Below are 12,401 nucleotides of genomic sequence, written 5' to 3' on the forward strand. Positions count from 1 at the left end.
AAGCTGTAGTAATCAAAACAGTATGGTACTGGCACAAAAATAGGCACATGGACCAGTGGAACAGAACAGAAAACCCAGAAATGGGCCCACAGTTATATGGCCAATTAATCTCTGACAAAACTGAAAGAATATCCAACGGGAAAAAGATGGTCTCTTCAACAAATGGTGTTGGGAAAACTGGACAGCAACATGCAAAAGAATGAAACTGGGCCACTTTTCTTACACCAAAACAAAAACAAGTTCAAAATGGATTAAAGACTGTGAGACCTAAAACCATACAAATCCTAGGAGAGAACACAGGCAGTAATAGCTTTTTTGACATCAGCTATAGCAACTTCTTTCTGGGGATGTCTCCTGAGCAAGGGGAAAAAAAGCAAAAATAAACTATTGGAACTACATCAAAATAAAAAGCTTCTGCATAGTGAAGGAAATAATCAACAAAACTAAAAAACTAAAAGGAATGAGAGAAGATATTTGCAAATGACATATCTATCTGATAAAGGGTTAGTATCTAAAATATATAAGGAACTTATAAAACTCCACACATACAAAACAAATAATCCAATTAAAAAATGGGCAGAAAACATCAACAGACATTTTTCCAAAGAAGACATACAAATGGCCAACAGACACATGAAAAGATGCTCAACATGACTCATCATCAGGGAAATGCAAAAATCAAAACTACAATGAGATATCATCTCACACTTGTCAGAATGGCTAAAATCAAAAACACAAGAAAAAACAGGTGTTGGCGAGGATGTGGAGAAAGGGGAACCCTTTTGCACTGTTGGTGGGAATGCAAACTGGTGTAGCCACTGTTATGGAGTAAAACATTATTGAGGTTCCTGAGAAATTTAAAAAGAGAAGCACCTTATGATCCAGCGATTGCACTGCTGGGTATTTACCCCAAGAATACAAAAATACTAATTCAAAGGGACACATGCACCTCAATGTTTATAGCAGCATTGTATACAAGAGCCAAGATGTGGAACCAACCCAGTGTCCACAGATTGATGAAGAAGTTGTGGTGTGTTTGTGTACACGTGTACACACACACACACACACACACACACACACACACATACACACACAAAATGGAACAATACCCAGCCATAAAAAAAGAATGATATCTTGCCATTTGTAAAGACATGGCTGGATGAAATCTTGGCATTTGCAAAGACATGGATGCATCTTGAGAATATTAATCTAAGCGACTTAGAGAAAGACAAATACCATATGATTTCACTCATGTGTGGAATTTAAGAAACAAAAGAACAAAGGGAAAAAAAGAGAAAAGAGAGACAAACCAAGAAAACAGACTCTTAACTATAGAGAACAAAATGACGGTTACCAGAAAAGAGGTGGGGGTGGGGGGTGGTGTTTAATAGGTGATGGGGATTAGGGACTGAACTTGGAATAAGCACTGGGTGACGTATGGAAATGTATGTATGGATTGTTGAATCACTATACTGTATACCTGAAACCATTATTACATTGTATGTTAACTGGAATTTGAATAGAATTTTTTAAAAATAATGTTTCTGTGATACTGCTTCCCTTATCTTTGATTCCATGCTTTTTATCATGCTCACCAAAACCTACAAAGTTAATTTAAATATGCAAATGAAAGCAAATTCTAGAGATGGCAGAATCAGTAATAAAACAACTATTCAATTAAAAATCATCAAATTCTTCACACAAATGTTATTAATAATGTTACCAATAACATTTATCTCTTTACAATCATAGTTCCTTCATTAGACAAACTTGTAAGATGGTGATACACAAAGAGTATACTCTAACTACACCAAATCTAAACACAGAATTTAATAGGTCTGTACGTCCAGATTTTTACAAATGCATTAGGAAAGTACAGGATGAAAGAGCTCTAACTAACAAGTCATACGTATGAAAAAAGGATCTAGTGGTTTTACTCAATAGGCTCTTATTTGATATGACAAATGGGTAATGGATTTTCTAAAATGGTAACATTAAGACCATGTAAATAGATGTACAATGTCTAAATTAGCAATTATATGACAGGCAAATCGCAAGTGATAACCACTCTGAACCTCAGTTTCTTCACTTACAAAAGGGAGGTAATACCCACTCCACAGAGTATTTTCATAAAAGGACTTTGTAAACTGTTAAGGATTATGTAAATACGGGTAACAAAAGTAGTTTTAATGACAAAAATAGATCTGTTATCTGATCACATCTGGATTATTGAAATGTGAGCTTTATGTTTTAAGAAAGGCATTCATTGTCCAGTCAAAATACGTGTCAGAGGTTGCCCTTAAAAGAGCTATTTAAGAAAGTATTGAGCTCCCCAAACGGCTCATCATTTACTCATGAAGAGTTCTGGGGGAAAAAAAATATTTTGTAGAGACATTCTGAATTGTATATATGTGCCTGTTGTAAGGGGGAAGATGTACAACTTACACACACACACACACACACATTTCACAAATGAAAAATTGGAAGTAAGGAAAGTTATTAGGTTATTAGGTGGCATTTAAAAAACTGTGAGAGTGTGTTTTGGGGGAGTGGTAGTGAGGAAACAAGTAAATGTCAGGAGCTGAGGTTTCCAGAGTTGAAAGACAAAGATGACAGTTCCGAGATAAAGAAGACAGAAGGAGAGGTCTGATCGTGGAGTGGTGAGGGAAATCAACACTGAAGAATAGCACAGCACAACCAAGAGGTAAGTTATAACTCATGTGCAATTGAATCTCAGTTAATCTTCTAAAAGTCCCCATGTAACACAAAGCACACCCAAGTTTTGCAGGCCTCTAGAAGTCATCAGACACCAATATCACTCTCTCAACCATTAGCTTTCATTCAACATTTTCTGAATGTCTACTCTGTATCATTTTCTTTCCTAAAAGTGATGCTGTTCTGCTTGTTTGTTTGCTTGTTTGTTTTCTTTAGTGGTCCACTAGAGGTTGGCCATTCTGAACCAAGTCAGTGATAGCTTTTGATTGTTCAGTGCCAATAACACATTTTTATGGGGGTAGGAGTTCCTCTTCAGTTTGCATTCATAACCAAAGTATTTTGCTACCTATTACGCAGGCAATCCCCATATGGTTATGCGTCTACTGAAATTTCTAAGATCTCTTATATTCATAATTTTCTAAATTAAAAGATTTCTAAATTTTCTAAAAGTTATTAAAAACACCAAACCCAGTTTTTTGTCCATTTAATTACACAGCTTACTTTTATTTTGACAATGAAGATCAGTCTCATCTCTTTCTGAAAGACGGCTCCTATCTTATGGATTTAAATCAAAGTCAGAAAAATTCCCAAAAAAGACTAAAATTATCCATTTTCTGAAACATGATTTTAATTGACAAATTCTTCATAACCCAGCTATGACTTCATGCTTCGATTAGAAAGTATCATTTCAGGCATTAAAACAATAATTTACTTTATTTTTTAATTTCCAGGAAAAAAAATTCAGGAAATGAAATAGCTTTCTCATTAGTTTACACTAAAACTAAATGAAACAGATATGGGTATAGTCATGGTGATGATTATGGTGATAAACATTTCCAACCCAACAGATCAAGCAAGCACACATCTTTAAGAGTTCTTCCTCATTGTACTATTTACAAGCAAAGAGATGTTTGTTAAAGTTTGGGACTCTTTTACAAATAAATGTTTGATTTCCAAACCAAGCATGTATATTTTAAAATTTAGCGATTTTAGCTATACAAAATGTCTACTTAAAAAAAAGAAGACTATTTTGCTGTTTCCTCCTCTTTACCACTTATTCACATACTAGGGAAAACTAAAAACTTCTGTGTTTCCAATTCTCAAATGATGTCTCAATTTAAAAAGAATTAGTCTTAATAAGAACACATCCTTTCCGGATCTACAAAAGATAATACTCCTGTAGAGACTAACAATTCAAAACACCATGATGAATTAAATGACTCAAATGCTCACCACCAGTCCACTAAGGGGCCTTAGTTTAAAAATCATTTAAAATATACACTTATTTAAGTGCTCATCCTTAGCTATGATTTATTCTAGTTGGATTTGAAAAAGATTGCGAAAGATGGTCTTGACAGACCAATTCTCAATGTTGAGCCCTACTGTGAAGAAGGCAGGAAGCAAAGAAGATCAGATGAATACAGTCTCAAATTCAAATCAGAAACAATTCTTATTTCACCATATCCTGAAACCTTATACTGAACTAGAACTAACATCTTAGTGGAAAGAAATTTAATTAAAAATTACACATATTTGTAAAACACGGAATCGTAGTCATAAAGTCTAGAAGTATTAAATGATTTTTAAAAGAGCTAGAATCACTCAGAAGTTGGGGAAAGTGGATAATATGGTCTTACAACATCAAAAATCTTCTATCAATTCAACATTTAACAGTACAATGGTTGTTAGTCTATTCCAAAACTCAGACTATGCTTTCTGTTCAAATGTGCTGTTTTTAAGAGAGAAAGAAAAGAAAAATGATATATGATCACTTAAAACTAAATGCCAGTTTGGAAATGAGCTGAGAGGTGATAGACTGGTTACCGGGGAGGTAACTAGGAGGTAACTGATCACAGAGACTCTGAATAAACACTCAGCAGCCTGAGAGGGAGACAGCCTTCTCCTTTGAAAAGGGAAAGTTGAGGCCTGTCAGGGATCCTGTGGGGAAATCATACAGGGAGTACACATGAAGATCGAGCTGAGAACTCCCTCTCTAACTGCGAAAAGTTACACGGAGAAAGAGGATTTTCTTGTTTGGCCAAAGAAAGAAAAAAACTGGACAGTGAAATGAACACAAGGTATTGGATGAAGACTCATGGTGGTCAAGAATTAAAACCTGGAAGTGTGTTATGAAATAAAGGTTGCAGGAATGGATGTTTTATTTGGAAATTATGAGACCTTTGCTTATTTTAGTAATAGGCTTCATTCCAATCAACTCTCATTTAACATATAGGTGAGGTCTTTGGAGTTTACACATAACAGTATTGACTACACTAAAATTCAAGATATGTTATACCTATCCAGGTCTGGGAGAGACCACAGTTACATTAGGTAATGAATATTAATGGCTTGGAAGTAAAAGGAAACATACCTGGTAGTAAAGCTTACCCTAAGCTGGGGGTTGGAAGGATGCCTGCTAGGGCATATCTACCAGGAATCCATATTTTTAAGTTTTAATTAAAACCTATGTTTTAACATAAGTGGAACAATGGTATGTAGCCCAACATTCTACTTAAGGCCAGTAAGAAAACTTCCTATTTGGTTTGATGAAGTTATAACCCTGGGCCTCTTTTACCTTTAGCTGGATACTCAATGTATAGATGTAATAAAGAAAAAAATAACAGCTCCAGGGTATAGGTCTTCTTACAAGGGCCAACATATAAAATAACAATGTTTAAAAACATCCCAGTAATGTTCCAGATCACTATATTCTGCTCCATAGACACATGATTTCAGTATGCAAGACCAGTAACAGAGTGCAAATGTTAGCATAGTCCTCGGGATAAGATCTCACCATACAAGGAAACCGCACTAGGCTACAAAAGTTGATTGCAGTCAGCTTTCCTGCATTTCTTCTTGGAGATGGTGATGGTATTATCATCTTTAAATCCTTGTGGAGCTTTCCCTCTGTTTCATTATGCTGAAAACAACAACCTCCTTGATTGAAAACATTATCAGCAGATATGCTATCATTTTACATGCTGTAGCATATAGTTCTTCAAGATGAGTCTGAGATGACAGCTTTAGTGTGAGTGTAGTACATCTTGGTGCCATTACTGTAAGATTTTTTTTTTTTTCATTCTGTCATATTAGAGATGTCACCAGTCTAGTGATCATGCATGCTGGTCCTTAAATGCTCTTTGGCACTGCAGGAAAATCCTGGGTAAATTTAATTCCACCTCTGTTTTACCCTTTATTTTAGTTCTCACATTGGTAATTAATTTAAGTCTACATTGAGAGTACCTGCAAGGTTATGCCCCCCCACCACCCCCACTGAAGTTACTCCAAGATCACTGGGTCACATTTAATACAGGTTTCCACAACTTACAGGATTTGTGGTAACAGTCGTCAGTAGATGGACACTTTGAAAGACTTCATTATTTGCACTGACATTCACAGTTGAAAGCCCTTGACTTGCGAGTACTACTATAATAATCAAACTGTAAGACACAACAAAGTTTAGAGAAGAGATATATTCTGAATCTTGAGGTTTTTTTTTCTCCTTGAGTTACATGTATGAAAGCAAATTCAGATGGTGAGGGCTAAGAGAACTTTAAATTGTTTTTAGAAAGCGATTATGGGCAAATCACAATCCTTCTGAGCCTTGTTTATTATTATCATTATTACTTAGTCTTTAAAAGGCAGATTGTTAAAGACTATGTCACAGATTTCAAAGCTCTGAAATTTATTCTAATACAAAGTTTTCTTACTATCCTTTCCTTAGGTTTTCCCAAAGAGTGTGACATGGGATGGGTATGCTTAGTAGTGAGAGTGAAATCTGATTAGAAAAAGCTATGAAAATATTTGTTCATATAAAATATGGCCAGAGGTGAGATGGGCACCCACACTGTAACCTCACTACATTTAAATAGGGTATTTCTTTAAAAATAAATTTAGAAACAGACTATACATGCATCATTTATCCCAAACACATGAATTAATCAGAACATAGCAGGAATAAATACGAAATGTAGCAGAAAAATGGCCTGAGACTTTTTCCTCTGCTACATTCACCAAGTGGATTGAAATGAAAATTACTAAGTATAAACCTACACACACACACACACACACACACACACACACTTTCAAGCTCACATCCATAGAGTTACACTTATAGTATACCTTTGCTAAGCAAACCTTTTCTTACATAACACTAATCAAATGTCACAAAGACACAGAGATTATTATTGCCATTTGAAAACTATTCAGACAGGTGCTTCAAACCTTTTTACCTACTCAGGAAAACATGTACACTAAAGCTCTTTTACCTAACAGCTCCTTGCCTTCTTCCCCCTTTTGAAAGGGCAGTCTATGAAAGTTGCTCTACCTACAGCTTAGGTAATACTGTTGTGAAGAGTTATGGAGTATTTGAAGGTTTAATATTTGCCTTTTGGCCCATAGGGTAAAACACCAAGTCTACTAGATGAGATGCACGCAGCCCCACAAGGAATGGTCAAAATTCTTACAGCTGGAGTGCATTATTTTGCTATTTTAACACGGAGATAAAGAACAGTACTAGACCACTGAATTGTACACTTCAAAGCAGTTCATTGTATGTTATGTGAGTTTCACCTCAATATAACAAAAAAAGGTACTGGGTGCTCTAAAGGCTTTATAAATTTTATGGAGAGGGGGAAAAAAGCTTTTGTGGTGTTGCTTTTTAAAAGAGCACAACAGTGGGCCTGGGTACCAAACACGAGCTGGAGCAAAACCACTGTTATAAGCACGGTGCTTTCCTGGGTCAGTTACAGAGAGCTTCCAGGAACCCTTCGAATAATCATAAAATGTCAAGTGGACTAAGAACAAAGTAAAGTCAATGGCTGCCTTAGGAAGTATGGTCTGAAGGAACCTGGAGAGAATGAACTGGTTCTTTCAGTACAGCTATTTCCAGCTGTTTCGTGGAACTTCCAGGTACTTCAGTTCAATTCTCAAGTAGGTTAGATTGCTTGGGCCTGTCTTCAGTTCTAGGTAACGAGCAGTTACAGACTAGATTTCTGTGGAACTCGAACCCAGGGTAGATGCTCTAAAACACTATGGAACAGATTCCCCTTATGAATTCTGAACTCTCAAGATAATTCTTTGGAAAAAGCTCCACTGGCATTAAAGCCTGGTATATCCAGCAATATATGGTTGCTAAGAATAATACTCGTGGCAGCAAATCACAGGGCAGAAAGAAGATCTAAGCAGCAGTGGCTTCTCGATCCATCAGCACAGTTTCACAAACAGTATTTCTGAGCAACGATTTGCCCTTTCAGGTATTACCACTTTTTTTTTTTTTCCCAACGTTTTTATTTATTTTTGGGACAGAGAGAGACCGAGCATGAACAGGGGAGGGGCAGAGAGAGAGAGGGAGACACAGAATCGGAAACAGGCTCCAGGCTCCGAGCCATCAGCCCAGAGCCTGATGCGGGGCTCGAACTCACGGACCGCGAGATCGTGACCTGGCTGAAGTCGGACGCTTAACCGACTGCGCCACCCAGGCGCCCTCAGGTATTACCACTTTTACATGTCATAGTTGAGATTTCAGCTGACATATATGAAACAAGTCCAGTGATGACTTAATGAAAAATATTTTAATGTCAATAAATTAAGAGTGCTTCCAAACTAGGCGTATTTGCTATTAATTAAATGAGGGGAAAATGTCATTTATCTCTATCTCCATCCCTATTTCATTATTATCTTCAGCAATTTTTCCTAAAGGTCACATCTAAGTGTACAAACCTTAAAAGTAGATTAGTTCAGTAACTTGCAGATTTTATCTATTCACATAGCATATTCTCTTGAGGGGCAAACTGTCAAAATGCTTTTATAATCTTCTATGATAAAGTTCTGAATTTCTTTGCTACTCTTCAAAAATATAGTACTTAATTCCAATCTGCTATATAAAGCAGAATGACCCAGTACCACCAAGTAAGAAGAGAAACTTTCCCTATGTAAGTGGAAAGCTGGTTCTTTTCAGTTTTGCACTTGGGAGAAACTAGCTTACACTTGTAACATGGGCTCTTCAACTCTGCCTCATCACATGCCACACCCACTGCCTCTAAATCTTCCACAGCATGAAACAGGTCTACTATCCCTCACACTCACTGGGCTCACCTATACCTGTCCGGTCTCATCCCTGGCTCTTCCCAAGCCTTCCCCTACATCTGCTTCCACACCCTGCTGTGCTGAGGAAGAAACGTTTATTCCATTGTGGACGTTTTCCTTCAGGTCACTGACTTACAAAAACCTGACCCAGGATTCACCAAGTGGTATCACGCTTTCTCAGTTCTCTCTCATGCAGTCTGCATTCTTACTCTCAAGAAATGACTGGAAGAAAAGTGAGTAGATAAGAGATCACAGGGGTTGTGAAAGCCAGCCATCTTTCCAAAGGGGGAATGTTAGACATTTATCTACCACCCTTTCCTTGGTTCGCACTCACCGCTCAATACTGAATGGTCATCATACTGACCACAGTCTCCTAATCTGTCAGTCCCTTAACAACACTATGCCTGTTCTTTATCCTCACCAAAATCTAAAGTCACTGAACTCCCTTCAACACCCTCACACCAATGGTTCTTTTTCTTCTTGACCACAAGATTAGGTGTTTCAATGATGTCTTCTTTTCTTTTTAAACTTTTATTATCTATCTATCTATCTACCTACCTACCTACCTACCTACCTACCTACCTACCTACAATCTTCAAGTAGGCTGTAGGCCCAATGTGGGGCTTCAACTCATGACACCGAGGTCAAGAGTTGCATTCTACCGACTGAGCCAGCCAGGCACCCCTCAATGCTGTCTTCTTGAATATCTTTGTATCCCTTTCTTCTTCTTTTAACCAAACTTTCAATATTTGCTTTGTCTATCCTTGATGCTTTGTGCACAACCAGAGAAACATACAAGACCATACCTATTTGAACTCTACAAGTTTTAAATTTGATCCTTATCTTTACTCAGCAATTCTCGAATTTCTCTTTGATGCACTTCTAGGCTTATTCTTACAGATTTATTTGACTGCCTTTCTTTACAGAATCCCATCTCTGCTCTTCACTCCCATTCTCACACACCACGCATTCAATAATTACTGATCTGAGTCCTTTCCTCTATTCTCATTTTCTCTAATCTTGCATACTCTCTGCTAGATTTTTTGCTTGTTCTTACAGAGAACAAGGCCCTCCTCTCTAAAGCTAAACCTATAACCTAACCTCATCTCAGGAACTTCTCTCTTCCCAGCACTACCAAAATCCGTAATCCTAATGGATTGGCCTACCTTCTCCTTAGCACTGTCCAAGTCTTCCTCTCAATTGGCCCTTTATGTTTTGCTTTGGAATATTTATCCACCTTATCTGAAAGCAATGCATTCTAATACCTACCACCCATCTAATAAACATCTTATTTTTCTGCTTCCCTTAGTTACCAAATGTCTTAAGTAAGTTATCAATAATTTCTGTATCCATATCCTTGACACTTCCTCATGAATCCTAGGAATCTGGCTTCCATCTGTACCTTTATGAAAGTTACATTTTAAAGATCACCAGAGACCTAGACAAACCTGAAGGACTTTTCTTAGATTTCATGTTTTCTGGCTTGTAATTCATAATTTCTTCTCCATTCTTATACTATTACTGTTCTAATCCAGGCCATCTTATTTGCACTGGCCAGCAATAACATACTAGAACATTTTCTTCATTTCAAGCAAACACATTACCAAATTAATATTCTTAAAATGCTACATCAAGTTCCATCTTTACCAAAGAACCTATAGTTCTCTACCACTGACCATATCCACATCTGAATTAACTATTCTTCCTCGTTTTCAAGGCTCTGAGCACTTACTCCACCTCTCCGTATGACCTGTACACTTCAGACGAGTCCATCTCCCTACTGTCCTTCTCTCCTAACCCCTAGGGAACACTCCAATCTCTGTCCCTGGTTCTTTGTTCATCTGTTCCCATTATTGTATTTCCCCCTTCCATTATCTACATTTCAGCCATCCTTCAAAATCAAAAAGCCCCATACTTTTTTAGTGAAGGCTTTCCCTGAGCCAGCTTGCATTAACTTCTTTAATTCCCATTTCTCCTTTTGTATCAGCATGGTGTTTGGTTAGTTCACTAAACATTTCATGTGTAAATACCTGCATATATTACTGCCATTTACTCAGCACAAGGAGACAATGTAGTAGGTACTCATTCAGATACAAAGGCTGAGTGAAGCAAGACACAGCACTAAGGGTAGAGGACTTGACACTGGATAACTGGTTTCGGTCCATATTTTATAGAAAAAGACACAGGTATCATTGCTTTGGGCTATCATCTCTTGATAAGATAATCTTTCAAAAAAGTTATTGTGCTTTCAACTGTATGGTATCCATCTCTTAAAGCCAATTAAGCAAATTTGGGGAAACTTCAAGATCAAATAAAAAAATGTAAAACCTTGTAACTCAACGAGATAAAACATCCCCCAGTTTTTAATGTATGCACATATAACAGAGTGGTCTTCATTTTAAGATTTCTATGCACCTGCAATTCATTCCTTTTTCTTGGCTTTCTGAGGCAATGCCTCTGTGGGAGTAGCTCCCTATGGACCTGTATCACAGCAAAAGAGAGCTCTGGCAATCCTGAAGGTGCTTGGAACACAGTACAAATAGGAGCCAGGGCAGTAAAAATGGGCACAGCCACAATGCATTCAAGTGTTTTCTTTAAAAGAACATATATATAGAAAGCTCTACTTAACACCCAGGACACTAAGAGTTAGAGACATGAGCATACATATACGACTAAGATACTTAAATCAGAATCACGAATGTATGTCTTCCCTAGTAAGATTTTTTTCACTCCTTCCAAATTATCATCTATTTAAAAATTTCAGCTATCAATATTTAATACCCTTTGTTGCCACTGTCAGAGCGATGAATAATAAAATGAGTCTTGGCTGCTATGGCTGTTCTCATTGTTATATTAGGAGCTGACCCTATAGAAACCATTTGAAATAAAACTGTCACTAGACTGTTATCCTTGACGATAGGATCTGTGCTTCATTCAACCTTGTATCCCTCAAGACCTAACTCAGGTCACTACACAGAATAGGCACTCAGATATTTGATTAATACTCTGTTGAAATAAGAGGAGAATATATAAAAGCACCACCTGGAAAAACAAAATGCAACAGCAGAATGAAAAGGAAAAGTATTAATCAGAAAGTATTTTCTAATGGAATCTTTAAGAAAATAAAAAGAGGCACTTGACATTCATCATGACTTAAATCATTCACTCCAGGTCTCTATTTCTTGCAGTGGCACTAAAACCATTTCAAGTTAGCAGTTCTTAACTTTTCTTTGGGGGGTGGAGGGGGTGGGGGGGTGGGAGGAAGTGTCACCAAACCCTTTATAAATCTGTAACTATGGATTTTCCCTCCAGAAAAAAGTGGACAGCTGTACATACATACAAATTCCTAACTTTGCTAGTACATCCAAAGGGTTCTGAACTCTGGCTTTAAAAACTCCCGAATTAAGAAACAGACTAGTAATTTTTTAAAAGTTAGGATGTAAAAGCGTAAAAAGCTTCCCTCGTGCATGACACAACAATCATGCAGGAATTTAATAAAAATTAATCTGAAGCTTTTTAGAATTTTTCATTCTTTACCATCATTTATTTGGTTTCATCAATTTACTTGCTATGTCAAGCAGTACTTTCTCCTGTGTTGT

General features: G+C 37.0%; 1 protein-coding gene and 1 long non-coding RNA gene across 5 annotated transcripts in view; one reads left to right on the forward strand and one right to left on the reverse strand.

Moving 5' to 3' along the window:
• Positions 1 to 12,401, reverse strand: part of CNOT4 (CCR4-NOT transcription complex subunit 4) — a 147,399-nt gene that overhangs the window by 12,818 nt on the left and 122,180 nt on the right. The window lies entirely within an intron of this gene.
• Positions 7,362 to 9,193, forward strand: LOC122488328. The gene is made up of 2 exons (XR_006298600.1): positions 7,362 to 7,970; positions 8,206 to 9,193. It is a non-coding gene; the product is annotated as an uncharacterized LOC122488328 (long non-coding RNA).

The sequence above is a fragment of the Prionailurus bengalensis genome, chromosome A2 (assembly GCF_016509475.1).
Source record: "Prionailurus bengalensis isolate Pbe53 chromosome A2, Fcat_Pben_1.1_paternal_pri, whole genome shotgun sequence".
Classification (NCBI taxonomy): domain Eukaryota; kingdom Metazoa; phylum Chordata; class Mammalia; order Carnivora; family Felidae; genus Prionailurus; species Prionailurus bengalensis.